This window comes from Ovis canadensis, chromosome X (genome assembly GCF_042477335.2).
Source record: "Ovis canadensis isolate MfBH-ARS-UI-01 breed Bighorn chromosome X, ARS-UI_OviCan_v2, whole genome shotgun sequence".
Taxonomy (NCBI): Eukaryota; Metazoa; Chordata; class Mammalia; order Artiodactyla; family Bovidae; genus Ovis; species Ovis canadensis.
The window spans coordinates 118,172,378-118,193,105 of record NC_091727.1 but is presented as its reverse complement, the minus strand read 5'-3'; positions in this window follow the sequence as shown (position 1 = coordinate 118,193,105).

The following is a 20,728-nucleotide window of genomic DNA, read 5'->3' as shown; positions in this document are numbered from 1 at the left end:
GTGTATTGCAGCATTTTGTATTCTTTGTGTATTGCTGCATTTTGTAATAATCACTGATTCTGTAGATCATCTAAGGGCTGTCTTACAGGCTCTGGGCTCCTCACCCGGCATGGTGAGTATGTGCCTCTGATAGGAAACAAAGGGAAGGTATCATAAACTGTTGAGGGCTACAATCTAGAAATTGTTAACCACATGTCACAATTTTTTTTATCTACCATTGTAAGCCAGCTGTATGGGCGATCAAGGCTGTATTCAGTGGGTAGATATACAGGTGTCTTGCTAAGTCACTTCAGTTCAGTTCAGTTGGTCAACTGTCGTGTTGAACGTGTCCAGCTCTTTGCAACCCCATGAACTGTAGCACACCCTGTCCATCACCAACTCCTGGAGTTTACTCAAACTCATGTCCATTGAGTCGGTAATGCCATCCAACCATCTCATCCTCTGTTGTCCACTTCTCCTCCTGCCTTCAATCTTTCCCAGCATCAAGTTCTTTTCAAATGAGTCAGCTCTTTGTGTCCGGTTGCCAAAGTATTGGAGTTTCAACTTCAACATCAGTCCTTCCAATGAACACCCAGGCATCATCTCCTTTAGCATGGACTGGTTGGATCTCCTTGCAGTCCAAGGGACTCTCAAGAGTCTTCAACCCCACAGTTCAAAAGCATCAATTCTTTGGCACTCAGCTTTCTTTATAGTCCAACTCTCACATCCACACATGACGACTGGAAAAACCATATCCTTGACTAGACGGACCTTTGCTGACAAATAATGTCTCTGCTTTTTAATATAATGTCTAGGTTGGTCATAACTTTCTAAGGAGTAAGCGTCTTTTAATTTCACTGCTGCAATCACCATCTGCAGTGATTTTGGAGCCCCCCTAAAATAAAAAGATGTTTACTCCTTGGAAGAAAAGTTATGACCAACCTAGATAGCATATTCAAAAACAGAGACATTATTTTGCCAGCAAAGGTCCATCTAGTCAATGCTATGGTTTTTCCAGTCATCATGTATGGATGTGAGAGTTGGACTGTGAAGAAAGCTCAGCACCGAAGAACTGATGCTTTTGAACTGTGGTGTTGGAGAAGACTCTTGAGAGTCCCTTGGACTGCAAGGAGATCCAACCAGTCCATTCTGAAGGAGATCAGTCCTGGGTGTCCTTTGGAAGAAATGATGCTAAAGCTGAAACTCCAGTACTTTGGCCACCTCATGCAGAGAATTGACTCATTGGAAAAGACTCTGATGCTGGAAGGGTTTGGGGGCAGGAGGAAAAGGGGACGACAGAGGATGAGATGGCTGGATGGCATCACAGACTCAATGGACGTGAGTTTGAGTGAACTCCGGGAGATGGTGATGGACTGGGAGGCCTGGCGTGCTGCAATTCATGGGGTTGCACAGAGTCGGACTCGACTGAGTGACTGAACTGAACTGAACTGAAAATAATGTCAGCCACTGTTTCCACTGTTTCCCCATTTAGTTGCCATGAATTGACGGGACTGGATACCATGATCATAGTTTTCTGAATGTTGAGTTTTAGCCATCTTTTTCACTCTCCTTTTCACTTTCACCAAGAGGCTCTTTAGTTCTTTTTCACTTTCTGCCATAAGGGTTGTGTCAACTGCATATCGGAGGTTATTGATATTTCTCCCAGAAATCTTAATTCCAACTTCTGCTTCATCCAGCCCAGGGTTTCTCATTATTTACTCTGCATATAAGTTAAATAAGCAGGGTGACAATATACAGCCTTGACGTACTCCTTTTCCTATTTGGAATCAGTCTGTTGTTCTATGTCCAGTTCTCAGTTGCTTCCTGACCTGCACAGATTTCTCAAGAGGCAGGTGAGGTGGTCTGGTATTCCCATCTCTTTCAGAATTTTCCACAGTTGATTGTGATCCACACAGTCAAAGGCTTTGGCATAGTCAATAAAGCAGAAATAGATGTTTTTCTGGAATTGTTTTGCTTTTTCCATGATCCAGGTGGATGTTGGCAATGTGATCTCTGGTTCCTCTGCCTTTTTAAAACCAGCTTGAATGTCTAGAAGTTCATGGTTGACGTAGTGTATAAGCCTGGCTTGGAGAATTTTAAACATTACTTTAGTAGCGTGTGAGATGAGTGTAATTGTGTGGTAGTTTGAGCATTCTTTGGCATTGCCTTTCTTTGGAATTGGAATGAAATCCGACCTTTTCCAGTCCTGTGCCCACTGCTGAGTTTTCCAAATTTGCTGGCATATTGAGTACAGTACTTTCACAGCGCCATCTTTGAGGATTTGAAATAGCTCAACTGGACTTTGATCACCTCCACTACCTTTGTTTGTAGTGATGCTTCCTAAAGCCCACTTGACTTCACATTCCAGGATGTCTGGCTCTAGGTGAGTGATCACACCATTGTGATTATCTGGGTCATGAAGATCTTGTTTGTACAGTTCTTCTGTGTATTCTTGCTACCTCTTCTTAATATCTTCTGATTCTGTTAGGTCCATACCATATCTGTCCTTTATTGAGCCCATCTTTGCATGAAATGTTCCCTTGGTATCTCTATTTTCTTGAAGAGATCTCTAGTCTTTCCATTCTATTTTTTTCCTCTATTTCTTTGCATTGATCGCTGAGGAAGGCTTTCTTACCTCTCCTTGCTATTCTGCATTCAAATGGGTATATCTTTCCTTTTCTCTTTGGTTTTTGCTTTTCTTCTTTGCACAGCTATTTGTAAGACCTCCTCAGACAGCCATTTTGCTTTTTTGCATTTCTTTTTCTTGGGAATGGTCTTGATCCCTGTCTCCTGTACAATGTCACGAACCTCTGTCCATAGTTCATCAGGCACTCTGTCTATCAGATCTAGTCCCTTTAATCTATTTCTCACTTCCACTGTATAACCATAAGGGATTTGATTTATGTCATACCTGAATGGTCTGATGGTTTTCCCCACTTTCTTCAATTTCAGTCTGTAATTGGCAATAAGGAATTCATGATCTGAGCCACAGTTAGCATTTGGTCTTGTTTTTGCTGACTGTATCTTCTCCATCTTTGACTACAAAGAATAAAATCAATCTGATTTCGGTGTTGGCCATCTGGTGATGTCCCTGTGTAGTCTTCTTTTGTGTTGTTGGAAGAGGGTGTTTGCTAAGACCAGTGTGTTCTCTTGCCAAAACTCAGCCTTTGCCCTGCTTCATTCTATACTCCAAGGCCAAATTTGCCTGCTATTCCTAGTGTTTCTCGACTTCCTACTTTTGAATTCCAATCCCCTATCATGAAAAGGACATCTTTTTGGGGTGTTAGTTCTAAAAGGTCTTGTAGGTCTTCATTGAACCATTCAACTTCAGCTTCTTCAGCATTACTGGTCAGGGTATAGATTTCGATCACTGTGATATTGAATGCTTTGCCTTGGATACGAACAGAGATCATTCTGTCATTTTTGAGATTGCATCCAAGTACTGCATTTCAGACTCTTTTGTTGACTATGATGGCTACTCCACTTCTTCTAAGGGATTGCTGCCCACAGTAGTAGATATAAAGGTCATATGAGTTAAATTCAACCATTCCAGTCCGTTTTAGTTCGCTGATTCCTAGAATGTTGACGTTTGCTCTTGCCATCTCCTGTTTGACCACTTCCAGTTTGCCTTGATTCATGGACCTAACATTCCAGGTTCCTGTGCAATATTGCTCTTTACAGCATTGGGCCTTGCTTCTATCACCAGTCACATCCACAACTGGATGTTATTTTTGCTTTGGCTCCATCCCTTCAAACTTTCTGGAATTATTTCTCCACTGATCTCCAGTAGCATTGGGCACCCACGGACCTGGGGAGTTCATCTTTCAGTGTCCTACCTTTTTGCCTTTTCATACTGTTCATGGGGTTCTCAAGGCAAGAATACTGAAGTGGTTTGCCATTCCCTTCTCCAGGGGACCACATTCTGTCACACCTCTCCACCATGACCCGTCCATCTTGGGTGGCCCCACACAGCATGGCTTAGTTTCATTGAGTTAGACAAGGCTGTGGTCCATGTGATCAGATTGGCTAGTTTTCTGTGATTGTGGTTTCAATCTGTCTGCTCTCTGATGCCCTCTCTCAGCGCCTACTGTCTTACTTGGCGTTTCTCTTACCTTGGACGTGGGGTATCTCTTCACGGCTGTTCCAGCAAAGTGCAACCACTACACCTTACCTTGGACCTGGGGTATCTCCTCTTGGTCGCCGCTCCTGACCTTGGACATAGGGTATCTCCTCTTGGCCACTCTGGTGGTGTGCAGCCACCACTCACTGAAGTTACTTCAGTGGTGTCCAACTCTGTGACTGCATGAACTGTAGCCTGCTAGGCTCCTGTGTCCATGGAGTTCTCCAAGCAAGAAGACTGGAGTGGATTGCCATCCTTTCCTCCAGGGGATCTTCTCACCCCAGGGATCCAACCCAAGACTCGTGTCTCCTGCATTGCAGGCAGATTCTTCACCCACTGAGCCACCTGGGATATACAGGTAAGAGATTATAGTTATAATCTAGTAGTTATTCCAAGGGTGGCCTTTCTCTGTCATTAACTGGACTGGGTCTTCTGGATTCTGTATCCATTTGAGAGATGTAATAGTGCCCAGCACTGTTATATTTGGATGTTTGATACTGAGAAGCAAAAGCAGAGCTAATATAGACGTGGAGTTCTGTTCAGTGCAAAGCTGACCGGGTCCTATAGTGCTCCTGCACTGAATTATTTCATAATTCTTCCTTGCCATAGTCAAGATTTGCGATGCTTCCAGAGACACTGTAACATGGAGATAGTACTAAATCTTCCCTCCATAGCCCAAACTAAATCTAGATAGACAAACACATGAAATGAAAGAGGTTGAGTGAAGGGAAAGGGCTGATCTGACAGAATTATCCCTACCAGAACAAGTACAGTGAAAGTGAAAGGCTTCTGGGAGGAAACTAGGCTGGACTTTTTTCCACCGGAACCCCAAGTAGGTACAGGGTCAGCTGAATACAATTCAGGTCACATGCAAGAGAAATTATGTTCAAAGAGGTAATCTGGGGTATTTACACAAAATGTTTTGGTTTTGAAAATAGGGTAATCCCACCACCACCACCACCACCACATCCTTCTTTGTTGTGGAAAGTGAAAGTCACTCAGTCATGTCCAACTCTGCAACCCAATGGACTGTAGCCTACCAGGCTCCTCTGTCCATAGGATTTTCAATGCAAGAAGACTGGAGTGGATTGCCATCCCTTCCTCCAGGGGACATTTCCTACCCAGGGATCGAACTGGGCTCTCCTGCATTGCAGGCAGATTCTTTACCTATCTGAGCCACCATGGAAGCCACCGGCAAAACATACAAAGCTGCCGGCTGATAGCAATCAACACTGCCATACTGGCACATGCTGACTGCATATGAACCCTGCCCTGTGTCTGTCTTCCTGAACAGTAGCCAGTTATTCATCGTTGTAGCTTCCACACACATCTGAGCATTGACCATCCATCCCTTATGCCTCCAAACTCTTGGGACCCTCTGCTTACTTCCTCTGTCTTCCTTCCACTATCATAATTACACAGAAGTGGTTTTCGATTTGTGATTGAACTGATAGGAGTTACTCCCTCAGGATTCCACTCTGGAGAGTCTCTAAAGCCATAGCCTCCTTCAGTTGAATTTAATGTATGTTTCTCATTTGGATTTCTTCTGTCAACGTTCACAGATCACCAGCTCTCTTAAAAAAGATGAAAAAGTTTTCAGTTTCTGTCCCCATTTCTTACCCATTTCTCTGCAGCTGTAGAAATCCTGTAGGGGAAAATTTGCCCAACCAATCTTGTTTAAAGACATTTCATCCTCACTTCGGGTGATGGAACCTGGAGTGAGGTCTGCAGTCTCTGTGTCTAGCAGGCGAGTGCCGGCCCCTCCCTCCCAGGGCCTCCTGGGTCCTGTCCTCCTCTGCTCAGTCTCTTCTTCTCCCCAAGAGCTCCCCACCCCCCTGTGCTGTGTGCTCTCCTCACACTAGCTGCTCAGTGCTCACTGTCTGGATGAACCAGTTCCCGCACCGTGACCCACTCCAGCTCATCTCACTGAAGGGCATTTCAGCAAGTTTCTGCAGCCACTGCAACTTGGGGAAACTGACATTTAGTTGGTCAGGATCTGAGAAGCCTGCACTAGGGAAATGTCTTGAGGTGGAACTGGCTGTAGTTTCCTTCTCTTTACCCCAAATCTGAAATTTATCTCGCAGATGGATACCTCTCTACCCTCAGGCTCCCTCCTGGCCAGGTATTCTGCAGCACGGATTTCTTCCTTTGGATGGCTCTCAGCAAATCAGTCCCTGGCCCTGCTCTGCTTCCTCCCCCTGATCCGATGTTGGGACATCCCTAGGAAGTCAGCTACCTCATCATCCCACCCCCTCTTCTAGGAGGGAGCAGAGTGGGGTGGGTATCTTGTACTTCATCTTCCCAGGAGCCCAACAGGCCAAGACTGCATTGCCTAGACCCTGACCTTCCCCACCATTACCCTGCTGGCCGACTTCACACATGGTCACTTCTTTGATTATTCCTTTGCTCCCTGGTCCCTTAGATCTTAGAACAGTGGTTCTTAATTGGAATTGACCCTCCCTGCCCACCTCCCCAGGAAAACATTTGGCAATGACTGGAGACATTTTGAGAGGTGGGATAGAGACTGGAAATGCTGCTATACACCCTACTGTGCACAGGCAGGCACCCACAACAAAAATGTACCTGGCCTCTAAGGTCAGGAGTGCAGAAGTTGCACTACCGCCTGCCTCACTGGACTCCTTGAATGCTGCTCCACCAGCTGGTTCTTCCTCAAGGACCCTTTTGCTTGTCATCCCATCTGTAAGTCCACTGGGAAATCTTTTTCCTACTATGGACTTTTTAACCTCAACTGCAACTGTTTACCCACTTGTGTTCCTGCATACCTGGCTTCCCAGGTCATGCTAGTGGTAAAGAACTCATCTGCCAATGCCGGAGATATAAGAGACGTGGGTTCCATCCCTGGGTCAGGAAGATCCCTGAAGGAGGGTATGGCAACCCACTCCAGTATTCTTGCCTGGAGAATCCCATGGATAGAGGAGCCTGACGGGCTACAGTCTATAGGATCCCAAAGTGTCAGACATGACTGAAGCAACTTAGCATGCATGCATACGTACCTGCCTACAACAAGCAGAAGTGGGTTGCCTGACCCTCATTTCTAATCTGGCACTTGGTCTACAGGTGGACTATACTTAGGAATCTGAGGATGCTCAAGGTCTGCCTCATCATCCCTGTGACTGTCCCTTCTACTTTCTGGCGATGTCTTTCTTACTACTAGTGACCTTCCAACTTGTTAACTTGGCCAAACATTTCTGGTTGTATTACTGCTGTCAGCTATAAAGCAGTTTAATTCCTCTTTAAAAAAACCCAGATATCTAAGATATTAGTCCTGAAGGAAAAAACCATTAGGTGGGGTTGACTATCTACTGAAAGACATAAAAATAAAGTCCTGAATCAGTGGAGGTGCATGTGCGTACCTTGTCACAATTACAAAGATGTGGCTTCTTTCCTAAATTCAATGTCACCCCAATCCAAATCCCAAAAGGATTTTTTAACTTGGAAAAAATGATTCTAAAGTTTATTAGAGCAAATGCATTGTGCTTAGTCGCTCAGTTATGTCCGACTCTTTGCAACCCTGTGCACTGTAGCACGCCAGGCTCCTCTGTCTGTGGGGATTCTCCAGGCAAGAATACTGGAGTGGGTTACCATTTCCTTCTACAGGGGAATTTCCCAACCCAGGGATCAAACCCAGGTGTCCCACATTTGCAGGAGGATTCTTTACTGTCTGAGCCACCAGGGAAGCCCATCAGAGAGAATAAATATGTAAAAATAGCTGAGAGAATACCTGGAAAAAGAGAAGTAAGAAACAGAGGCTTGGCCTAGTAGACATTAAAAAGAATAATATACCTAATTAAGACGGCATTTACAGAAAAACAGAGTTGGAGGACTAATTACCTGATTTACAGATTTACTATGAAGCTGCAGTAATCAAGACTGTGTCATTAATGAAAGAATAGACAAAGGGATCAATGGGACAGAATAGAGACCCAAGAAATAGACCCACATACATATAGTCAGTTGATTTTTTACAAAGGAACAAAATCAACGGAGTAAATATAGTCTTTTTGCCACATGCTACTGGAATAACTGGATATGCACAGGGAAAAAATACAAATCTAGAAACAGACCTTGTGTGTGTGTGTGTGTGTGTGCTTAGTTGCTTCAGTCGTGTCTGACTCTTTGTGACCCTATGGACTCTATCCCTCCAGGCTCCTCCATCCATGGGATTCTCCAAGCAAGTGTTGGGGTGCTTTAATGGACTGGGACCTGGCGATCCGGAGGTGACGATAAGAAAGTGAAAGAGAGAGGCAGGCTGATATTCCCTGGTTTATGCAGAAAACCAATAAAGCCCTTGACACAGGATTTGCATCTCTCATGAAGGCACTGGGCACCCTCTCAAGGAGGGGTGAAGGCACAGGGCGCCTTCTTGAGAGAGTCTTAGAAGCCTGGGCAGGAGAGTGAGCAAGATGGGTCTCTGTGCTCCAAAGAATCAGCTGAGGAGAGAGAGAAAGAGAAAAAAAGAAAGAAAGACATGGGGACCCAAGCTCTGACGTAGCAAAGGTGCTTTAATGATTTCTCTGTGAGAATATAAAGGCTGTGGTAAAAGAAGTTTCTTTCGACAATGATAAAGATCAGAAAACCAAGCGTATAGCAACCATTACCAAGGGAACAAGGGATTAATAATGGTCACAAGGTCAGAAGACAATCCATATCTCAAGAAAGGGGATCGAGACTAAGCAGTTTTGTTGTAAAGAGAATGTTTACTAAAGGAGATTCAAGCCTGTCTCACACAATGACCTCAGTTCCTGGGAGCAGCGTGCTGTTCTACTTAAAAGAAACAAAGGACTTGTGAGAAACAGCAAGTAGGAATCCTCCTGTTAAACATTCCCTGACAAGCAAGAATACTGGAATGGGTTGCCAGTCCCTCCAAGGAATCTTCCTAATTCGGGGCTCAAACTCTTGTCCCTTACATCTCCTGCATTGGCAGGTGGGTTCTTTACCACTAGTGCCACTGGAGAAGCCCAGACACAGACCTTACACCCTCCACAGAAATTAACTGAAAGTGGATCACAAATCTGAATATAAAACACAAAACTCCCAGAAGATGACATAGATGAAAATCTAGATGACCTTGAGTATAGTGATGTCTTTTAAGATACAACACCAAAAACAGATCCATGAAAGAAATAATTAATAAACTGAACCTCATTAAAATGTAAAAGGACAATGTCAAGAGAATGATAAGACAAGCCACGAACTGGGATAACATATTTGCAAAGAAAAAGAAACACAAAAATGTTCCACCTTATATCTCATCAAGAAAATGCAAATTAAAACGACATACCACTACACATCTGTTCAGTTCAGTTCAGTTTAGTCGCTCAGTCGTGTCTGACTCTTTGCGACCCCATGAATCGCAGCACGCCAAGCCTCCCTGTCCATCACCAACTCCCAGAGTTCACTCAGACTCACGTCCATCGAGTCAGTGATGCCATCCAGCCATCTCATCCTCTGTCGTCCCCTTCTCCTCCTGCCCCCAATCCCTCCCAGCATCAGAGTCTTTTCCAATGAGTCAACTCTTCGCATGAGGTGGCCAAAGTACTGGGGTTTCAGTTTTAGCATCATTCCTTCCAAAGAAATCCCAGGGCTGATCTCCTTCAGAAGGGATTGGTTGGATCTCCTTGCAGTTCAAGGGACTCTCAAGAGTCTTCTCCAACACCACAGTTCAAAAGCCTTCTTCACAGTCCAACTCTCACATCCATACATGACCACAGGAAAAACCATAGCCTTGACTAGACAGACCTTAGTCGGCAAAGTAATATCTCTGCTCTTGAATATGCTATCTAGGTTGGTCATAACTTTTCTTCCAAGGAGTAAGCGTCTTTTAATTTCATGGCTGCAATCACCATCTGTTAGACTGGGCCAATATCTGGAACACTAACAACAACAAATGCTGGCAAGGCTGTGGAGCAGCAGGAACTCCATTCGTTGTTGATAAGGATGCAAAATGGTACAGTCACTTTGGAAGACAGATTTCTGCAAACTAGACATCCCCTTACCATATGGTCCAGTAATTTACCCAAAGGAAATGAAAGCTTATGTCCATACAAAAACCTGCCCAGGAATGTTTATAGCTATTCATCATTGCAAAGCAACCAAAATGTCCTTCAGTAGCAGAACTGATAAACTGAGGTACATTCAGACAATGGAAGGTTATTCAGCCCTAAAAAGAAGTGAGCTGTCAAGCCCTAAAAAGACTTGGAGGAACCCTAAATACATATTACTAAGTGAAAGCAGCCAATCTGAAAATACTACATACTGTACAACGCCAATATATGACATTCTGGAAAAGGCAAAATTATGGAGACAGTAAAAACATCAGTGGTTGCTGTTTGGAAGATGGGCAGAGGGAGATGAGTAGGCAGAGCACAGAGGATTTTTAGGGCAGAGAAAATACTCCATATGATATTATAATGATGGATATATATCATTATAGATTGTCCAAGAATGTACCACTCTGGTGGGGAATGTTGATAATGGGGGAGACTATAGATGTGTTGGGGGAGGGGATATGTGGGAAATCTCTGTACCTTCCTCTCAATTTTGCTATCAACTTTGAACTGCTCAAAAAATTTGAAAAGTCAATACTTTCTTTAACCTGTAAACTTACTAATATGGAAATAGACAGAAGGATGTACAGAATAACACGTGTAAAAATCTATATGACAAAGGTTTGATTTCAAAAAATAAATCAATAAATGATGTTGGGATTATTCAATAGTGTTAGAAAAATCAGCTAAGTATCTTCACAAAATTTAAGGGATCACTTCCTTGGTGGCTCAGCAGTAAAGAATCTGCTTGCAATGCAGGAGATGCGGGTTTGGTCCCTGGATCAGGAAGATGCCCTGGGAAAGGAAATAGCACCTCTCTCCAGTATTCTTGCCAGGAAAATTCCATGGACAGAGGAGCCTGGAGGGCTGCAGTCCATGGAGCTGTAAAGAGTTGGAAATGACTGAAATAACTGAGCACACATGCACACATACACCTTAGTATTTACACAAAATTAAGTTTCAAATTGATCATAGATTTAAGGGTAAAAAAACAAGACCCTTAAAGTGCTAGAATTGAACATGTACTACTATGTGTACAATCTTGGGATTAGGAAGGTGTTTCTGAGGAAGACAGAATTCAGAAGTTGAAAAGGAGAATAAATGAATTAATTTTAAATTAAAAACATTGTAAGTAAAGTCAAAAGAAAAACAACAGTGAAATATTTGCAACTCTATGATGGATTAAAGATAAATATCCTTAATATAAAAAGCATTCTTGCAAATCAATAAGATGAATTTTCCACTAGGAAAATGGGTAAAGAACACAAATAGGCAATTTGCAGAAGGGAAAATGCAAGTGGTTGATAAATATATGAACAAATGTTCAACTTTCTTATGAAAGAAACATGAATTAAAACAATGACAATCAAAGGAGGAGGAGGGGATATCTTTATTAAACTCTGAGAAGGAGCAAAAAGGAAGTACACATCAGAGACATCTAGCTTTAAAAAAGACTGGCACAACTTCAGGGACACCTTAACCTGCGATCCTAGCTTTCTCTGCCTGCTTCTCACCACCCACAACTTACTTCTCACACCAGGAGGTCCCTCCTAGCCACTGTGACATCTTCTTGGTGAAGATGGAAAGTCAGTGTTCGAATAGATATGCCAGTGAAGGTTCTCTAGCCCAGTTCAAGTCGGTTGTTTCTTTTTCGTTTGAGAGACTGGCTTCTTACCCAGGTGACTGACACCTGAAACTGACTTACTCAGGTGAGGACTCTCCTCTGTGAGTTTCCACATCAAAGAAAAGCACAACTGCCACACTCTTGAAGGAAAACCCATGCCTAAGCAGTAATCCAAGTGGGAGGATTGCGGGAGAGTAAATAATGAAGAAAGGACAAAAAAGCATGTGGAAAGGAATGATGGCCTTAATAATAACTCAAACAGTACTTAACTGTGTGCCTGGCACTGTTATAAGTGCTTTGCATACACGAGCTCATTTCATGCTCACTACAACTTTGTGAGGCAATTACTAATATCACCCACCGTCTTATGACTGGGGAAGCGGAGGCACAGTGAAGCTAGATAAGTTGTTTGAAATCACACAATCAATAAGGAATCTGAACCCACAGAATCTAGTGTAAAAATTCACACTCTGAGCCACCACATGGAGATGAAAAGAAAAATAAAAAGAGAGATGCAGGAGAATAAAATGATGAGGAAGCAAGGAAGGAGGAGGAAAGCTTCAATTCCCTGACATTGGAAGGCAGTTGCTAGATGGTACCTAGCCTCCTCCAGGCCCTTGCAAAACTCACTTCTGTCCCTGTTACCAAGCTGCCTAAGTTCATCTGACTTGAACAAGAGTTCAAACCAAAGAAATAAATGGTGCCCAGAGTAATCAATGATTTTTTTCATTAAAATTTTTTATTGGAGTACAGTTGATTTACAATGTTGTGTTACTTTCAGGTGTACATCAATGTGAAACAGTTATACATATACATATATACACTCTTTTTAGAATTCTTTTCCCATATAGGTCATTACAGAGTATTGAGTTGATTTCACTGTGCTATACAGTAGGTCCTTATTAGTTATTAGTTATCTATTATAGTAGTGTGTCTACATCAATTCTAGTCTCCCAATTTGTCCCTCCTCCAACCCTGGTCCCCCCCTCCCTAGTAACTATAAGTTTGTTTTCAACATCTGTGACTCTATTTTGTAAATAAATTCATTTATACCATTTTTTTAAGATTCTACATATAAGCAATATCATCTGATATTTGTCTTTGACTCACTTCACTCAATATGACAATCTCTAGGTCCATTCGTGTTGCTGCAAATGGCATTATTTTCTCCTTTTTCATGGCTGAGTAATATTCTAATGTTATTTTCCTATTGTAAAAAATAGTTTTCAGAAGGAATCCATGTGAATTCAGGAATACAAAAATTCCACCTTTTGGTTTCATTTTCCTCCTCTCTGCTAAAGCACAACTCAGATCAACAAAATCCAAAGATCCACTTATGCCCTCCTCACTATATAGCTGTAGTTTCCACAAGAAAATGCCTTACATCTTAGGAAGACTGGAGACTAAACTGAAGATCATTCCAATTCTAAAATAAATTCTCAAAAGCCCTCTAGTCTTCACCCGCATTATGCTACATCTTTAGGGTTCTAATGACAACTTTATGGCTAAAGCAAACACTGGCCCTGAGAACAAACCTGGAACTCTCAGCTCCTTACCCAGTGTGGGAAGAAGGCTGTGGGGTTTGGCACAAATACTTCAGTAGGTAGAACGGAAAGGGTGTCAATATTCCCAGGCTTGGCGTCCAGCTTCAGCCTCTCTCCTAAGTTCTAGAGCCTATACCCAGCTGCTTGCTGGGCTTCTCCCCTTGGAGACCCATGGGTACTTCTGGATCACCATGCCCCGCCCCTGACCTCTTGCTCTTCCCTGAATGCCTGCTCCTCTTCCTGTGTTTCCCGTCTCAGTGATGACAATATCTCCCATCCAGTTACCCAGGCCACGAACCCACGAGTCACCTAGGTCAGCGTACATTTTCTGTAAAAAGCCAAATGGGAACTATTTAGGGCTTAGCCAGCCATACGGTCTCTGTCGCAACTAGTCAGCGCTGCCATTGCAGAATGAACGCAGTCATTAGACAGCATGTAGCAAGTGGGTGTGGCTGTGTTCCAATCAATCTTCAATTAGGTGCACTAAAAAGTTTTCACAAAATTTTCATAGGTTCCACAATGATAGGTTCCTTTTGATTTTTTCCCAGCTATTGAAAAATGTAAAATCCATTCTCAGGTCATGGGTCGTGCAGAAGTAAATGGGCTGGATTTGGTTGGTCTAGAATCCTCATGCTCCTTCCTTCCCACACCTAATTGGGCAAGTCCTACAGAACTCACTTCCTGAACACATCTTGGATCTGTCCCACTTCTTCATCCATACGTACACCATGTGAGATCTTTGTCCATATCTGCACCACTTGTCCACATGGCTTGTCCTGACATGGACAGTTAAACAAAATTGAAGACTGCAAAGAAAGATCCTCTATGACTATGGTAAGCAGAAGTACATGTCCCTCCCAGGTTAAGTTCCTCACAGTGTGAAAGATAAGCTAAAGAAGAGTTTGTCTCTTCCTACAGCTGGCACTGCAGAAAAAAAAAAATCTGTTAATGACTGCCAGGGTTTCATGAGGTGGCCTGGGAGGAGAGGGGAAACGATGCTCTGTAATCTAGTCCATGTGAAAGGGACTATGAACCAGAGAATGGGAGAGAGCTCCTGAGTACATGCTGGCTCTGTCTAACCTCAAGGGACACCTGGCCAACGTAGGCCCCTTATCTCCACTGGTCTCCATACTGGGACAGTCAGACGTGTTTTGGTTTGGGACCATTACCGTCTTTAGGTGGCTAGAACTCAGCTAATCTGACCAAGACAGCTGAGACATTGCTCCTCAGTTTCTAGTCCTTTGTCCTGTCTATGCTTTCAGTGAGGCACTGGAGAACAGCAGTGTTCCCTGGAAAGGAGACCAGTGGCCAAACATCCCTGGAGTTCACCCTGTCTGTAGAATGACAGTCACCTAGTCCTGGTGGGAGCAAGAGATATTAGGCAAATCACTCTTTGATGTCATGCCTCCCATGTAAAGGAAGGGGAAAACCAATTCCATTTTGATTTTATTCATTTGCTGGAATTTAAGAAGCATTTTAGATTTTTTAAAAATTTATTTATTTTAATTGGAGGCTAATTTCTTTACAATATTGTGGTGGTTTTTGCCATGCATTGGCATGTATCAGCCATGGGTGTGTATGTGTCCCACCATCCTGAAACCCCTCCCACCTCCCTCCTGAGCCCATCCCTCTGGGTCGTGTCAGAGCACTGGCTTTGAATGCCCTGCTTCATGCATCGAACTTGGACTGGTCATGTATTTTACATATGATAATATACATGTTTCGATGCTATTTTCTCATATCATGCCAACCTTGCCTTCTCCCAACATAATCCAAAAGTCTGTTCTTTATATCTGTGTCTCTTTTGCTGTCTTGCATATAGGGTCATTGTTACCATCTTTCTAAATTCCATATATATGTATTAATATACTATATTGGTGTTTCTCTTTCTGGATTACTTCACTCTGTATAATAGGCTCCAGTTTCATCCACCTCATTAGAAGTGACTCAAATGTGTTCTTTTTTTATGGCTGAGTAATATTCCACTGTGTATATGTACCACAACTTCCTTATCCATTCATCGGCTGATGGACATTTAGGTTGCTTCCATGTCCTAGCTATTGTAGACAGTGCTGCAATGAACATTGGGGTACGTGTGTATCTTTCAATTCTGGTTTCCTCGGTGTGTATGCCCAGTAGTGGGATTGCTGGGTCATAAGGCAGTTCTATTTCCAGGTTTTAAGGAATCTCCACACTGTTCATTATAGTGGCTGTACTAGTTTGCATTCCCACCAACAGTGTAAGAGGGTTCCCTTTTCTCCACATCCTCTCCAGCATTTATTATTTGTAGAGTTTTTGATGATAGCCATTCTGACCTGCATGAGATGGTATCTCATCGTGATTTTCACTTGCATTTTCTCTGATAATGAGTAATATTTAGCATCTTTTCATGTTTTTGTTAGCCATCTTCTTTGGAGAAATGTCTGTTTAGTTCTTTGGCCCACTTTTTGATTGGGTCCTTTATTTTTCTGGTATTGAGCTGCATGAGCTGTTGTATATTTTTGAGATTAATTATTTGTCAGTTGCTTCTTTTGCTATTATTTTCTCCCATTCTGAAGGCTGTCTTGTCACTTTGCTTATAGTTTCCTTCGTTGTGCAAAAGTTTTTAAGTTTAGTTAGGTTCCATTTGTTTATCTTTGTTCTTACATCCATTACTCTGGGAGGTGGGTCATAGAGGATCTTGCTGTGATTTATGTCAGAGAGTATTCTGCCTATATTTTCCTCTAAGAATTTTATAGCTTCTGGTCTTACATTTAGATCTTTTTTTTTTTTTTTTAGTTTTTTATTTTTTACATTTTAAAATCTTTAATTCTTACATGCATTCCCAAACATGAACCCCCCTCCCACCTCCCTCCCCATAACATCTTTCTGGGTCATCCCCATGCACCAGCCCCAAGCATGCTGCATCCTGCGTCAGACATAGACTGGCGATTCAATTCACATGATAGTATACATGTTAGAATGTCATTCTCCCAAATCATCCCACCCTCTCCCTCTCCCTCTGAGTCCAAAAGTCCGTTATACACATCTGTGTCTCTTTCCCTGTCTTGCATACAGGGTCGTCATTGCCATCTTCCTAAATTCCATATATATGTGTTAGTATACTGTATTGGTGTTTTTCTTTCTGGCTTACTTCACTCTGTATAATCGGCTCCAGTTTCACCCATCTCATCAGAACTGATTCAAATGAATTCTTTTTAACCGCTGAGTAATACTCCATTGTGTATATGTACCACAGCTTTCTTATCCATTCATCTGCTGATGGACATCTAGGTTGTTTCCATGTCCTGGCTATTATAAACAGTGCTGCGATGAACATTGGGGTACATGTGTCTCTTTCAATTCTGGTTTCCTCGGTGTGTATGCCCAGAAGTGGGATTGCTGGGTCATAAGGTAGTTCTATTTGCAATTTTTTAAGGAATCTCCACACTGTTCTCCATAGTGGCTGTACTAGTTTGCATTCCCACCAACAGTGTAGGAGGGTTCCCTTTTCTCCACACCCTCTCCAGCACTTATTGCTTGCAGATTTTTGGATCGCAGCCATTCTGACTGGTGTGAAGTGGTACCTCATTGTGGTTTTGATTTGCATTTCTCTAATAATGAGTGATGTTGAGCATCTTTTCATGTGTTTGTTAGCCATCCGTGTGTCTTCTTTGGAGAAATGTCTATTTAGTTCTTTGGCCCATTTTTTGATTGGGTCGTTTATTTTTCTGGAGTTGAGCTGCAGAAGTTGCTTGTATATTTTTGAGATTAGTTGTTTGTCAGTTGCTTCATTAGCTATTATTTTCTCCCATTCAGAAGGCTGTCTTTTCACCTTGCTTATATTTTCCTTTGTTGTGCAGAAGCTTTTAATTTTAATTAGATCCCATTTGTTTATTTTTGCTTTTATTTCCAGCATTCTGGGAGGTGGATCATAGAGGATCCTGCTGTGATTTATGTCTGAGAGTGTTTTGCCTATGTTCTCCTCTAGGAGTTTTATAGTTTCTGATCTTACATTTAGATCTTTAATCCATTTTGAGTTTATTTTTGTGTGCGGTGTTAGAAAGTGATCTAGTTTCATTCTTTTACAAGTGGTTGACCAGTTTTCCCAGCACCACTTGTTAAAGAGATTGTCTTTACTCCATTGTATATTCTTGCCTCCTTTGTCAAAGATAAGGTGTCCATATGTGTGTGGATTTATCTCTGGGCTTTCTATTTTGTTCCATTGATCTATATGTCTGTCTTTGTGCCAGTACCATACTGTCTTGATGACTGTGGCTTTGTAGTAGAGCCTGAAGTCAGGCAAGTTGATTCCTCCAGTTCCATTCTTCTTTCTCAAGATTGCTTTGGCTATTCGAGGTTTTTTGTATTTCCATACAAATCTTGAAATTATTTGTTCTAGTTCTGTGAAAAATGTGGCTGGTAGCTTGATAGGGATTGCATTGAATTTGTAAATTGCTTTGGGTAGTATACTCATTTTCACTATATTGATTCTTCCAATCCATGAACATGGTATATTTCTCCATCTATTAGTGTCCTCTTTGATTTCTTTCATCAGTGTTTTATAGTTTTCTATATATAGGTCTTTAGTTTCTTTAGGTAGATATATTCCTAAGTATTTTATTCTTTTTGTTGCAATGGTGAATGGAATTGTTTCCTTAATTTCTTTTTCTACTTTCTCATTATTCGTGTATAGGAATGCAAGGGATTTCTGTGTGTTGATTTTATATCCTGCAACTTTACTATATTCATTGATGAGCTCTAGTAATTTTCTGGAGATCTTTAATCCATTTTGAGTATTTTTGTGTATGGTGTTAGAAAGTGTTCTAGTTTCATTCTTTTAAAGGTTGTTGACCGGTTTTCCCAGCACCACTTGTTAAAGAGATTGTGTTTTCTCCACTGTATATTTTTGCCTCCTTTGTCAAAGATAAGGTGTCCATAGGTGCGTGGATTTATCTCTGGGCTTTCTATTTTTTTCTATCGATATTTCTTTCTTTGTGCCAGTATCATACTGTCTTGATGACTGTAGCTTTGTAGTATAGTCTGAAATCAGGCAGGTTGATTCCTCCAGTTCTAGTCTTCTTTCTCAAGATTGTGTTGGCTATTTGAGGTTTTTTGTGTTTTCATACAAATTGTGAAGTTATTTGTTCTAGTTCTGTGAAAAATACCGTTGGTAGCTTGATAGGGATTGCATTGAATTTATAGATTGCTTTGGGTAAATTCATTTTCACTATATTGATTCTTCCAATCCACAAACAGGGTATATTTCCCCATCTACCTGTGTCATCTTTGATTTCTTTAATCAATGTTATATATATATATATTTGTTGTTGTTGTTTGTTTGTTTGTTTCTTTAGGTAAATTTATTCCTAAGTATTTTATTCTTTTCATTGCAATGGTGAATAGGATTGTTTCCTTAATTTCTCTTTCTGTTTTCTCATTATTAGTGTATAGGAATGCAAGGGATTTCTGTATATTATTTTTATATCCTGTAACTTTACTATATTCATTGATTAGCTCTAGTAATTTTCTGGTGGAGTCTTTGGGGTTTTCTATGTAGAGAATCATGTCATCTGCAAACAGTGAGAGTTTTACTCCTTTTCCAATCTGGATTCCTTTTATTTCTTTTTCTTCTCTGATTGCTGTGGTTAGGACTTCCAAAATTATGTTGAATAGTAGTGGTGAGAGTGGGCACCCTTGTCTGCTTCCTGATTTTAGAGGAAAAATTTTCAATTTTTCACCATTGAGGATAATGTTTGCTGTGGGTTTGTCATATATAGCTTTTATTACATTGAGTTATGTTTCTCTATGCCTGCTTTCTGGAGAGTTTTTATCATAAATGGGTATTGAACTTTGTCAAAGGCTTTCTCTGCATCTATTGACATAATCATATGGTTTTTATCTCTCAATTTGTTAATATGGTGTATCACATTGATTGATTTGCAAATATAGAAGAATCCTTGCATCCCTGGGGTAAAACCCACTTGGTCATGATATGTGATGTTTTTAATATATTGTTGGATTCTGTTTGCTAGAATTTTGTTGAGGATTTTTGCATCTATGTTCATCAGTGATATTGGCCTGTAGTTTTCTTTTTTGTGGCATCTTAGTCTGGTTTTGGTATTAGGTTGATGGTGGCCTCCTCAAATGAGTTTGGGAGTTTACCTTCTTCTGCAATTTTCTGGAAGAGTTTGAGCAGGGTATGTGTTGAAGTGAAGTGAAGTGAATTCGCTCAGTCGTGTCTGACTCTTTGTGACTGGGATTTTCCAGCGAAGGACACTGGAGTGGGTTGCCATTTTCTTCTCCAGGGAATCTTCCCAATCCAGGGATTGAACCTGGGTCTCCCATACTACAGGCAGACTCTTTACTGTCTGAGCCACCTCTGAAGCCCTGGTGAAGAGGTGTTAGCTCTTCTCTAAATTTCTGGTAGAATTCACCTCTCAGGCCATCTTCCTGGGGTTTTGTTTGCTGGAAGATTTTTGATTGCAACTTCGATTTCTGTGCTTGTGATGGGTCTGTTAAGATTTTCTATTTCTTCCTGGTTCAGTTTTGGAAGGTTATACTTTTCTAAGAATTTGTCCATTTCTTCCAAATTGTCCATTTTATTGGCATATACTTACTCATAGTAGTCTCATATGATCTTTTGTATTTCTGTGTTGTCTGTTGTGATTTCTCCATTTTCATTTCTAATTTTGATTTGATTCTTCTCTTTTTTTTCGTGATGAATCTGGCTAATGGTTTGTTTATTTTATTTATCTTCTCAAAGAAACAGCTTTTAGTTTTCTTGATTTTTGCTAGTCTCGTTTTTTTTTTCCATTTATTTCTGCTCTGATTTTTATGATTTCATTCCTTCTACTAACTTCGGGGTTCTTTTTCTAATTACTTTAGATGTAAAATTAGGTTGTCTATTTGATGTTTCTCTTGTTTCTTGAGGTCAACTTGTAATTCTATGAATCTCCCTCTTAGCACTGCTTTTACTGAATCCCATAGGTTTGAGGTTGTCATGTTTTCATTTTCATTTATTTCTATGCATATTTTTATTTCTTTTTTGATTTCTTCCATGATCTGTTAGTTACTCAGAAGTGTGTTGTTTAGCCTCCATATTTTTGTATTTTTAATAGTTTTTTTTTCCCCTGTAGTTGACATCTAATCTTACTGCATTGTGATCGGAATAGATGCTTGAAATGATCTCAACTTTTCTGAATTTACCAAGGCTAGATATATGGCTCAGAATGTCATCTACCCTGGAGAATGTTCCGTGTGTACTTGAAAAAAAAGGTGAGTGCCATTGTTTTTGGGTGAAATGTCCTATAGGTATCAATTAGGTCTAACCAGTCAATTGTATCATTTAGAACTTGTGTTTCCTTACTAATTTTCTGTTTGGTTGATCTAGCCATTGGTATGTGTGGGATAT